This window comes from Jaculus jaculus, chromosome 5 (genome assembly GCF_020740685.1).
Source record: "Jaculus jaculus isolate mJacJac1 chromosome 5, mJacJac1.mat.Y.cur, whole genome shotgun sequence".
NCBI lineage: Eukaryota > Metazoa > Chordata > Mammalia > Rodentia > Dipodidae > Jaculus > Jaculus jaculus.
Genome location: NC_059106.1, coordinates 57,916,526 through 57,929,555, shown reverse-complemented (window position 1 = coordinate 57,929,555; position 13,030 = coordinate 57,916,526). Strand labels below are relative to the sequence as shown.

The following is a 13,030-nucleotide window of genomic DNA, read 5'->3' as shown; positions in this document are numbered from 1 at the left end:
GAAAGTATCTACTGACATTATGTAAACAAGTGACAGTGGGCTGTGTTCCGACAAAACTCATCTTTACAAAGACAGGCAGTGAGCCAGATGTGGCCTGTGTGCTGCTGTGTTTGCTAAGCTGAGTGTACAACATCCTCAGAGCTCAGAGAGACAGAGGAGACCTACACCCACAGGACTGCTAGTCTCTTGAGGGAGTAGTCTAGCTGCATCTGGACTTCTGAGAAAGCTCCCTGAAAGTGGTGGACCACTAATTTCTCCTCAAAGCCACTAAATTGGTGTCTCAAAACAGCAATTCACACTCACAATATTGAAACAAGGCAAACTGTAGATTGTGTTGCAATTAATTTATTACTGCAATAAAGTGACTGGTTAATGTAGGACTGGTTTTAAATTCTCTCTCTAAATACTTGAGAAAGGGTAGAAAGCATCCCAGTGAAGTTACAGCCAGCCTGAGCCAGGCCCAACCTTGGTGTGCATGCAAAAGCAGGGTTGTGGAGCCCTGCATGTTTACATTAGGAGAAGTACAGCCTTCTCCATCTGAAGAGTACAAACCCATTTTCTCACTAGCAACTCAAACACACCAGGTCTACATCAGTCAGCCTCCATAGCATTCACAAAATCATACAGGAAGTCAAACAAGGAGATAAGCAAGAGTGAAAGGAAATGAGATAAGGCATTCTCCAAACAAGATGGATAATTTGCTGAGGTACCTTTCCTTTCAAACTCTTTGTATTCAACAACAACAACCAAAAAATTAATGTAAGAAAATAAAAATAAAATAATAAATGTCCAGTACTATCATGAGGCAACAACTTTTGTGAACAGTTTGGTTTTCTCCTTCAAACCCCTATTTGGTGTATGTTGGAAAAAAATTTTTTTTTTTTTAATTTTGAGAAAGAAAAAGAATTGGCACACCAGAATAGTGGCACGTCTATCATGGTGGAAACCAACTGCCCTCCACTTGGACTGGAGGCCCACTCCATGGGAGGGAATACATCCCTGATACTGAAAACTTAAAACAGGGGCAGTCATGAGCCCCAGGGGTATAACATCTGCTGATGTCTGGATGAATGTATATACTATGCTTATCAAACTGCCCAGTAAGCACTTCTCTTAATATTCATACCCTTATACTAATGCTACTCTCACTCTGGGTAGAGAATCTTCTCTTTTCAGATGGCAGTGACCTTGGGACAACTCAGAAGGTATCATAGTGCTAGAAAGAAGTGACTGGAATACTGAGTAACACCTCGATCACACCTTCCAAGGCTCAGGGTCTAATGCGGACGAGGTGGCAGAAAGAATGTAAGAGCCAAAGGAAGGGTAGGACTCCTTACAATGTGCTCCTCCAGACACAAAATGGCCTGGATATCCATGACCTCATAGTGCCTGACACTACCTACACAAGACCATCATAAGAGGAGGGAAGGATCATGGCATCAAAATAAAAGTGAGACTGATTGAGATGGGGAGAGGATATGATGGAGAATGGAATTTCAAAGGGGAAAGAGAGGGGAGGGAGGGTATTACCATGGGTTATTTTTTATAATCATGGAAAACGTTAATAAAAATTTAGGAAAAAAAAAAGAATTGGCACACCAGGACCTTAGCCACTGCAAATGAACACTAATGTGTATGCTACCTTGTGTGCATGCATCACTCTGTGCATCTGGCTTACATGAATTTTGGAGAGTCGAACTTAAGTCTTTAGGATTTTCAGGCATGCAAGGTAACAGCTAAGCCATCTCTCCAGCCCCAAAAATAAAATTTTAAATTAGATTTTTCTCCTTTCATAAAAAAATCATGTCACAATACTTTCCCAAACTTTTTATTTTTAAACCTTTATCTATTTATGTGAGAGAGAGAGAGACAGAGAAACAGAGAGACAGACACCAGGGGCCTGTTGCCACTGCAAAGAAACTCCAGACATATCTAGCTTTAGGTGGGTGCTAAAGAATTGAATCTGAGTCACTAGACTTTGCAAACAAGTGCCTTTAACCACTGAGCCATCTCTCCAGCCCCCAAATTCTTTTTTTTTTTTTCTTTTTTTGAGGTAGGGTAGCCTTGAACTCACAGCCATCCTCCTACCTCTGCTTCCCAAGTGCTGGGATTAAAGGTATGTACCACCACACCCCATTCATTATTTTTATATTACACTTAAAATTTAAAATCCGGGCTGGAGAGATGGCTTAGCGGTTAAACGCTGGCCTGTGACGCCTAAGGACCCTGGTTCGAGGCTCGGTTCCCCAGGTCCCACGTTAGCCAGATGCACAAGGGGGCGCACGTGTCTGGAGTTCGTTTGCAGAGGCTGGAAGCCCTGGCGCACCCATTCTCTCTCTCTCCCTCTATCTGTCTTTCTCTCTGTGTTTGTCGCTCTTAAATAAATAAATAAATAATTTAAAAAAAATTTAAAATCCTATGGAGGCTTATAAAGCTACTTACATATGCTTCCTGAGTGCTGGAATTAAAGGCATGTGCCACTAGGCCTGGCTGCCCCAAATTCTTACTCAAAAGTATGATTTTTTTAATTCCTGTACTAAAATTCCATCAAATAAATGGAATTTTATTTAAATTTTTCCCTTTGCTGAATTTTTTTTGTTTGTTTTTAAACAGGTTTAGTATCTGACAATGTTCACCTTGGGTTTTTTTGTTTATTTTTATTTATTTATTTGACAGAGGGAAAGAGAATGGGTACACCAGGACCATTAGTCACTGCAAATAAACTCCAGACAAATGCACAACCTTGTGCATCTGGCTTACGTGGGCCCTGAGAAACTGAGCCTGGGTCCTTAGAGTTTGCATCAAGTAGCTTAACTACTAAGCCATCTCTCCATCCCAACTTTTTGTTTTGTTTTTTAAGGTAGGGTCTCTCTGCAGCCTTGAACTCATAGCAATCATCTTACCTGCCTGGGATTAAAGGCATGTGCCACCACACCCAGCCATTTCTTTTCTTCTTTTTCTGTCTTTTGTTTGTTTGTTTGTTTGTTTTGTTTTGTTTTTTGAGGTAGGATCTCACTCTAGTCCAGGCTGACCTGGAATTCCCTATATAGTCTCAGGGTGGCCTCTCAAATTTACAGCAATCCTCCTACCTCTGCTTCCCAATTGCTGGGATTAAAGGCATGCACCACCATGCCTGACTCATTTCTTTATTTTTATATGACACTTAAAATTTAAAATCCAGAGGAAAAGCCAGGTGAGGGGAGCTTCCACTCACACCCGAGCTCTCCGCAAACTCAAGAAACGTAAAGGGAGAGCGGCAGTGAACAACAGAGGAGCGGATCACAAGGTAGAAGAACACGTGGAACAGCGAGAGAACTAGAGCAGCATCGGCAGCCTCCCCTCCCCCACCGCCAGTGCCCAGCTCCAGCGAACAGAGCAGACGTCCAGGGACCCGGCCAAGCCAACTTGAACTGACAGCAGGACTCAAGCAGGGGCAGAGGTGACTAGGATTACACCAGGGAAGAGTCTCACCTGCTCACAGCTGACTTGGAACCCTCAACAGATCAGAAATCTTAACCTCCTTGTTGTCAGGATTAAGTGTGTGGGTGGGGCACCACACACCCTAAGGGACAGTTAGAGGATCTGGTTGACATAATACCTACTCTTGGATAAATACTCTGAGCTATTTTTCATTGAAAATACACATTTTTTTAGTTAAATTTTAAAATCTGCCTGTATTTTGTTCCACTCAGCCTACTTGAATACTCTCATAGCAGGCAAACCCAACACCTACAGTCACTTTTGTAGATACGCTGTCTTGAGAGCCACACCTAACGCCTTAAGCTCCTACCCTGAAGTTATATAACATCAGATTGTCTGATACATCTAATAGTACCCAGCTAACTGGAAAACTCAACCATTAAATAATCAAGGATGCAAAAATATATACATTATAACACAAGAAACACCAAAAATCAAGACAATATAAATCCACCAAAAAGTATTAATACATCAGAAATGACCTCCAGTGAGAACGAGTTAGAGGAAATGCCTGAGAAAGATTTCAAAAGAATGATTATAAATATGTTCAAAGAAGTCAAAGAAGAAATCAAAGGAATGAAAGAGGAAATCAAAGGAATCAAAACAAAGGACACCAATTTAATGAAATAAAGAGGTCAATACTAGACATAAATAAGGAAATAGAAATAATAAAGAAAAACCAGTTAGAATTACTAGCAATGAAGAACACAGTTAATGAAATAAAAAACTGTAGAAAATCTCACCAGTAGAGTGGATGAAGAAGAGGGCAGAATATCTAAGCTAAAAGACCAGGTGGCAAATCTAATACTGTCCAACAAAGAGAAAGACAAACTTATAGAAAAGTATTGGTGAGAATTTGAAGATATTTGGGACACTATGAAAAGATCAAACATAAGAATTCAGGGCATAGTAGAAGGAGAAGAATTTCACTCCAAAGGCATAGTAGGTGTCTTCAACAAAATCATAGAAGAAAACTTCCCCCAAATTGGGAAAAAGGTGCCAATGCAGATATAGGAATCCTTTAGAACACCAGCCAGACAAAACCTGGAAAGAACCTCTCCTAGCCATATTATAATCAAACTACCAAACACACACACCAAAGAAAAAATATTGAAAGCAGTCAGAGAGAAAAATCAAGCTACCTACAAAGGCAAGCCTATCAGGATTACAGCAGATTACTCGACACAAACTTTAAAAGCCACAAGGGCATGGAGTGATATATTCCAAGTCCTGAAAGATAACAACTGTCAACCAATGTTACTTTATCCTGCAAAACTATCCATTCAAAGCCGGGTGTGGTGGTGCACGCCTTTAATCCCAGCACTTGGGAGGCAGAGGTAGGAGGGCTGTTGTGAGTTCGAGGCCACCCTGAGACTACAGAGTGAATTCCAGGTTAGCCTGGGATACAGTGAGACCCTACCTCGGAAACCCCCCCCCCAAAAAAACTATCCATTCAAATAGACGAAGAAATAAGAACATTCCACAACAAAAGCAAGCCAAAGGATTATTTGAAGACAAAACCAGCTCTACAGAAAATACTTGAAAGAATCCTCCATACTGAATAAAAAGAGAAGCACACATATAAGGAACTGGGAAAAAAACAACAATACTCAAATACTAGTTAACACAAGAGAGCAAAGGTAAAACCAGAAGAACCACAAAAAAAAAAATAAATAAATGGCAAAAATGAATGCACACCTTTCAGTATTATCTCTTAATATCAACAGCCTCAATGCCCCAACCAAAAGGCATAGGTTTACAGACTGGGTTAAAAAGAAGGACCCTTCAATTTGTTGCCTCCAAGAAACCCACCTTTCTACAAAGGATGGACACTATCTTAGGGTGAAAGGTTGGAAAATGGTGTTTCAAGCAAGTGGACCTAGAAAACAAGCAGGGGTTGCTATCCTAATATCTGACAAGGTAGACTTCAGTCCAACGTTAATCAAGAAAGATAAGGAAGGTTACTTTATATTGATTATAGGCACCCTCTAACAAGAGGACATTACAATCCTAAACATATATGCACCTACCATGGGGGGCCCCAAGTTCATCAAACAAAGGCTATTAGAACTAAGGTCACAGGTAGTGGGGGACTTCAACACCCCACACTCATCAATTGACAGGTCATCCCAGGAAACAATAAACAGAGAGTAATCTGGACTAAATGAGGTCATAGAAGGAACAGACCTAACATATCTACAGGACATTTCATCCAAATGCTGCAGAATATACATTCTTTTCAACAGCACATGGAACATTCTCTAAAATAGACCATATATTAGAACACAAAGCAAATCTTAACAAATTCAGGAAAACTGAAATAATTCCTTGCATTCTATCTGACCACAATGGAATCAAACTACAAATCAATAGCAAGAAAGGCTTAGAGCATACACAAAATCATGGAAATTAAACAACACACTACTAAATGATGAATGGGTCAATGAAGAAATCAAGAAGGAAATCAAAATATTTAGACAGTCAAATGATAATGAGAACACAACATACCAAAATCTCTGGGATACAATGAAGGCAGTCCTAAGAGGTAAATTTATAGCTTTAAGTGCCAATATTAAGAAATTAGAAAAGTCGCAAGTAAACTACCTAATGCTTCACCCTGAAGCCTTGGATAAAGAAGAACAAGGCAAACCAAAAATCAGTAGACAGGAAGAACTAATAAAGATTAGGGCAGAAACTAGTGAAATAGAAACAAACAAACAAACAAAAAAAAAAATCCAAAGAATCAATGAAACAAAGAGTTGGTTTTTTGAAAGGGTAAACAAGATTGATAAACCCTTAGCAAATCTGACCAAAAGAAAGAGAGTGGAGACACAAATTAATAAAATTAGAGGTGAAAAAGGTAACATCAAAACAGATGCCAAAGAAATTCAAAAAAATCATAGGGACATACTATAAAAGCATATACTCCACAAAGTATGAAAATCTGAAAGAAATAGATGACCTCCTCAATTTATATGACCCACCTAAATTAAATAAAGATGAGATTAATCACTTAAATAGACCCATAACAAGCATGGAGATCCAAGCAGTTATCAAAAATCTCCCAACTGAAAAAAGTCCAGGCCCAGATGGATTTACTGGTGAATTTTACCAGACCTTCAGGGAAGAACTAACACCATTGCTTCTTAAGGTTTTCCATAAAATAGAAAAAGAAGGAATCCTACCTATAAAGCCAGCATCAGCTTGATACCAAAACCAGGCAAAGACAGAACAAAAGAAGAAAATTACAGACCAATCTCCCTCATGAACATAGATGCAAAAATTCTCAACAAAATATTGGCAAAGAGAATACAAGAATATATCAGAAAGATCATTCACCATGACCAAGTAGGCATTATCCCAGAGATGCAGGGATGGTTCAACATACACAAATCAATAAATGTAATATATTATGTAAATGGAGGACAAAAATCATATGATCATCTCATTAGACACAGAGAAAGTGTTTGACAAAATCCAACATCCCTTCATGATAAAAAGTCCTACAGAGACTGGGAATAGAAGGAGCATATCTCAATATAATAAAGGCTATTTATGACAAGCCTACAGCCAACATATTACTAAATGGGGAAAAACTGGAAGCTTTTCCACTAAAATCAGGAACAAGACAAGGGTGTCCATTGTCCCCAGTTTTATTTAATATAGTAGTCTTATCCATAGCAATAAGGCAAAAGATGCAAATAAAAGAGATACAAATTGGAAAGGAAGAAATCAAGTTATCATTATGTGCAGATGACATGATTCTATACATAAAGGACCCTAAAGACTCTACCAGCAAACGGTTAGAGCTGATAAACACCTACAGCCATGTAGCAGGATACAAAATAAATGCACAGAAATCAGTAGCATTTCTATATGCTAACAACAAACATAAGAGGATGAAATCAGAGAATCACTCCCATTCACAATTGTATCAAAGAAAATAAAGTACCTTGGAATAAACCTAACCAAGGAAGTAAAGGATCTCTACAATGAAAACTATAAAACACTCAGGTGAGAAATTGCAGAAGACACTAGGAAATGGAAAAACATCCCTTGCTCCTGGATTGGAAGAATCAATATTATGAAAATGGCCATCAAAAAAAAAAAATTAAAAAAAAAAAAGAAAATGGCGATCATACCAAAAGCAATCTACACATTTAATGCAATCCCCATCAAAATTCCAAAGGCATTATTCACAGAAATAGAAAAAACAATCCAAAACTTCATTTGTAATCACAAAAAAACCTCGAATATCTAAAATAATACTGAGCAACAAAAATAAGGCAGGAGGTATCACCATACCTGGTTTTAACCTATACTACAGAACCATAGTAACAAAAACAGCATGGTACTGGCACAAAAGCAGATATGTAAATCAACAGAACAGAATAGAGGACCCAGATATAAGTCCAGGGAGCTATAGCCACCTGATATTCAATAAAAATGCCAAAAATACTCATTGGAGAAAAGACAGCCTCTTCAGCAAATGGTGCTGGGAAAACTGGATATGTATCTGTAGAAGGATGAAATAGATTCTTCTCTCTCTCCATGCGCACAAGAAATAAATCCAAATGGATGAAAGACCTTAACATCAGACCTGAAACTCTGAAACTGCTAGAGGAAAAAGTAGGGGAAACCCTTCAATACACTGGTCTTAGCAAAGACTTTATGAATACAACCCAATAGCTCAGGCAATAAAACCACAGATTAATCACTTGGGACCTCATGAAATTACAAAGATTTTGCACTGCAAAGACAACAGTGAAAAAAGCAAAGAGGCAACCTATAGAATGGGAAAAAAAATCTTTGCCAACTATATATCTGATATAGGATTAATACCTAGGATATACAAAGAACTCAAAAAGTTAAATAATAAGAAGTCAAACAAGCCAATTAAAAAATGGGCTATGGAGCTAAATAGAGAGTTCTCAAAAGAAGAAATACAGACGATGTATAAGCATCTAAAAAAAAGTTCTACATCCCTAGTCATCAGGGAAATGCAGATTAAAACTACGTGGAGATTCCATTTCACTCCTATCAGATTGGCTACCATCATGAAAACAAATGATCATAAATGTTGGCAGGGATGTGGAAAAAGAGGAACCCTTCTACACTGTTGGTGGGAATGCAATCTGGTCCAGCCATTGTGGAAATCAGTGTAGAGGTTCCTAAAACAGGTAAAAATTGACCTACCATATGACCCAGCTATAGCACTCCTAGACATATATCCTAAGGACTCATCCTATTTCCTTAGAAGCACATGCTCAACCATGTTTATTGCCGCTTAATTCATAATAGCTGGGAAATGGAACCAGCCTAGATGTCCTGCAACTGATGAGTGGATAATGAAGATGTGGCACATTTATACAATGAAGATCTACCCAGAGCTAAAGAAAAATAAGATCATGAAATTTTCAGGAAAATGGATGGATCTGGAAAGGATTATACTAAGTGAAGTAACCCAGGCCCAGAAAGCCAAGTGCTGCATATTCTCCCTCATATGTGGATCCTAACTACAGATGACTGGGCTTCTGTGTGAGAAGGAAAAAACTCAGTAGCAGAGTCCAGTAAGTTAAAAAGGAGATATAACGGGAAGAGGAAGGAGGGAGGAGGGTACTTAATAGGTTGGTATTGTATATATGTAAGTAGAAGAATAGATTAATGGGGGTGAAAAGGCCCAAAGTGAGGTCAGGGGAAGAGACTGAGTAAAGGAAAGGTGGAGGGAGGGCTAATCAAAATCTAAGAGGATAATAAAAAAAAAAATCTAACAGGATGCAAATAAATCATATAGAATCCTTCGGTTTCAGACAATGGAACACTCAGGAGCCACAGATCATTGTTAGGAAATTTTCAGTGCCAGGGATGGGATACCTCCAGTGAGTTGTTGGCCAGGGAGGTCCCTGATGCCCCCAAAACATTATAGGCCATTGCCGAGGCCCTTGATTTCCCACCAGGAACAGATAGTAAGACCCTATTGCTGAAGACTCCACATATTTGGGCTGCAAGGCCACTGAGAAATCCTGCTGGAACTAAGCTGATAACCTCCTCCATATAGACCAGCTGACAGAAAGCTGGAAGAAGCCATTCTACATGTAGTTCAATGGGAGAAAGCGATACCACCAGTGAAGATATTCAACAGTTGACACTGCAAGCCTTATAATTGGCCAGCCAGGCCAAATGAGCCAATGGATGCAACAGTGGTACGTCTGTCATGGTGGAAACCAACTGCCCTCCAATAGGACTGGAGGCCCGCTCCATGGGGGCGGGGGGGAAACACATCCCTGATACTGAAAACTTAAAACAGGGGTAGTCAAGAGCCCTAGGGGTGCAACTTCTGCTGGTGTCGGGAAAAATGTATGTACTATGCTTATCAAACTGACCAGTAAGCACTTCTGTTAATGTTCATAGCCTTATATTAATGCTACTCTCATTTTTGGTAGAGAATCTTCTCTTTTCAGATGGTAGTGACCTTGGGACGACTCAGAAGGTATCATGGTGCTGGAAAGAAGTGACCGTAGTACTCAGTACTGCAATCACCTTCCAAGGCTCAGGGTCTAATGTGGAAGAGGTGGCAGAAAGAATGTAAGAGCCAACAGAAGGGTAGGAATCCTTACAACATGCTCCCTCCAGACATAAAATGGCCTGGATATCCATGACCTCATAGTGCCTGACACTACCTACACAAGACCATCATAAGAGGAGGAAAAGATCATGATATCAAAATAAAAGAGAGACTGATTGAGATGGGGAGGGAATGATGGAGAATGAAATTTCAAAGGGGAAAGTGGGGGGGTATTATCATGGTATATTTTTTATAATCATGGAAAATGTTAATAAAAATTGAGAAGAAGGGCTGGAGAGATGGCTTAGCGGTTAAGCGCTTGCCCGTGAAGCCTAAGGACCCCGGTTTGAGGCTCGGTTCCCCAGATCCCACATTAGCCAGATGCACAAGGGGGCGCCCGCATCTGGAGTTCGTGTGCAGAGGCTGGAAGCCCTGGCGCGCCCATTCTCTCTCTCTCCCTCTATCTGTCTTTCTCTCTATGTCTGTCGCTCTCAAATAAATAAATTAATTAATTAAAAAAAATTGAGAAGAAATGGGGAGGTAATATGATGGAGAATGGAATTTCAAATGCGAAAGTGTGGGGGTGGGGAGGGAGGGAATTACCATGGGATATATTTTATAATCATGGAAAATGTTAATAAAAATTTAAAAAAGTTGAGAAGAAAAATTTTAAATCAAAAAAAATTTAAATCCTATGGAAGCTTATAAAACTACTTAGATATGCTATTTTCTATTTACTTACTTGATAGCTAGTAGTTCTCTACTAGTGCTCTGGGGCCCTACAGGTCAAGGCATAGCATATATTAGTGACCAATGAAGAAGCCAAGCTCCCAGAAGTAGGTAAGAGGGGTAGAAAATCCACAGTATGGTTCCTAGTTCACTGGATGACTGGCCATCTGGTCCTCAAACTCCTGTACTAAAGATAGTCAGTGCAGTCAATTCCTATCACAGCTGGGGCCTAAGAATGCTTTGACTGCTGGCCATCAACAGAGGAGCAGGTTTTGGCTTCACTGCTATTATTACAATCATGTAAGAAAAAGGATGTTAAGTAACTTGTGACATGTGTCTCCTCTACTGCATCTAGTGAATTTGTGGGAAATTCCTTTTGAAACAGAATGCCTACTTATTGGCCGTTGTCCCCCGGGGCATCTGGAGGAGGTTCTCTGCTGACTATTTTCTTTGCAGGGCACTCATGGGCAGGATGGATGCCTCCTGGCATCAGAGCAAGGAAGCAAGAACATGCTTCCAAAAGTGGCACAAAAGCTAATTTGAAGCTGCAATAGGATCTAAAGGTAGAGCAGAAGACCCTAAACATATTTTCCTTAATCCAGCTATCAATCACAGAATTAAACTAAGTAACACTCTGTTTCACAGAATTTATAATGCTGGAAACCTTCCCTCCTAGAATAAATGGCCCTTGGCCTTTAAGTAAGCCACAGGAAGTGCAATATAAGAAACCTACTATAGAAAAAAAAAAAAAAAGAAACCTACTGGACTGAGTAAGTTACAATTGCGCTGTAGAGTTAACCATAGGCAAAAAAAAAAGATATTTATATGTCAGTTTCCAGATTGAAAATCACTGGTAAAACAACATATATGTTTGCCTAACATAAGTCTTATCAAATTCAGCGAAATAAAGTCTCAGCTGGTCAATATGACACAATGATGTTATTTATTTTTGTTTTGCTTTTGCAAGGTAGGGTTTCACTCTTGTCCAGGCTGACCTGTAGTGCCAGGCTGGCCTTGAACTCACAGCAATTCTCCTACCTCTGCCTCCCAAGTGCTGGGATTAAAGGTGTGTACCACCATGCTAGATTCTAACAATGTTATTTTTAAAGAATTTTGGGGACTGGGCAAAGTGGCGCATGCCTTTAATCCCAGCACTCAGGAGGCAGAGGTAGGAGGATTGCAGCCCTGAGACTGCATAGTGAAATAAATATTAAAAAAAAAATTTTAAGTTTTGTTTACTTATTTTAGAGAGAAAGAGGCAAATAAAGAGAGAGAATAGAGCTGGGCCGGGCATGGTGGTGCACGTCTTTAGTCCCAGCACTTGAGAGGCAGAGGTAGGAAGATCACCATAAGTTCAAGGCCACCCTAAGACTACATAGTGAATTCCAGGTCAGTCAGGACTAGTGTGAGACCCTACCTCGTAAAAACCAAAAAAAAAAAAAAAAAAAGAGAGAGAGAGAATAGAGCTGGGCATGGTGGCACATGCCTTTAATCCCAACACTAGGGAGGCAGAGGTAGGAGGATCGCAGTGAGCTTGAGGCCACCCTGAGACTACATAGTGAATTTCAGGAGAGCCTGAGCTAGAGTGAACCCTACCTCAAAAAAGCAAAAAAAAAAAAAAAAAAAAAAGAGAGAGAGAGACAGAGAGACAGAGAGAATAGGCACGCCAGGGCCTTTAGACACTGCAAACAAATTCCAGATGCATGTGCCACCTTGTGTATCTGGCTTTACATGGGTATTGGGAATCGAACCTTGGAGTACCTTAAACCACTAAGCCATCTTTTCAGCCCTGACAATGTTATTTTAATTAAAGATGAGGAAAGGAACATTTCTGATTAAACCAACATCCAACATTATGTTTGCTCAATGGAATGGTAAAAGATTACCTTCAGACCTAACTTTGCCACAGTTATCAATGGAGAATTCATAATCTAACTGGAGAAAAAGGAACAAAACAAGCCCAAGGTAGAAACCACAACTTTCCTACACACACACAGGCCAAAATGTATCTGTTTGACTATAAAATGATTTGCACTGGGCTAGAGATATGACTCAGCAGTTAAAGGGATTTTTGCTTGCCAACTGTGACAGCCTGAGTATGATTCTCCAGGGCCTATGTGAAGCTATTAAAGCGGCACACACATCTACAGCTCATTTGCAGTGGCAGGAGGCCCTGGCACACGCATTCTCACTCTCTCTGTCTCTTAAGTAAATACTTTTAAAGAAAGATTTGCATGAACAGGGCACAAGCTTGTT

The 13,030-nt window shown here is 39.8% G+C and overlaps 1 protein-coding gene across 3 annotated transcripts in view; it reads right to left on the bottom strand.

Annotated features, from left to right (window-relative positions):
- Maco1 (macoilin 1) overlaps positions 1-13,030 on the bottom strand; it is a 119,224-nt gene that overhangs the window by 49,938 nt on the left and 56,256 nt on the right. The gene's annotated exons all lie outside the window — the stretch shown is intronic.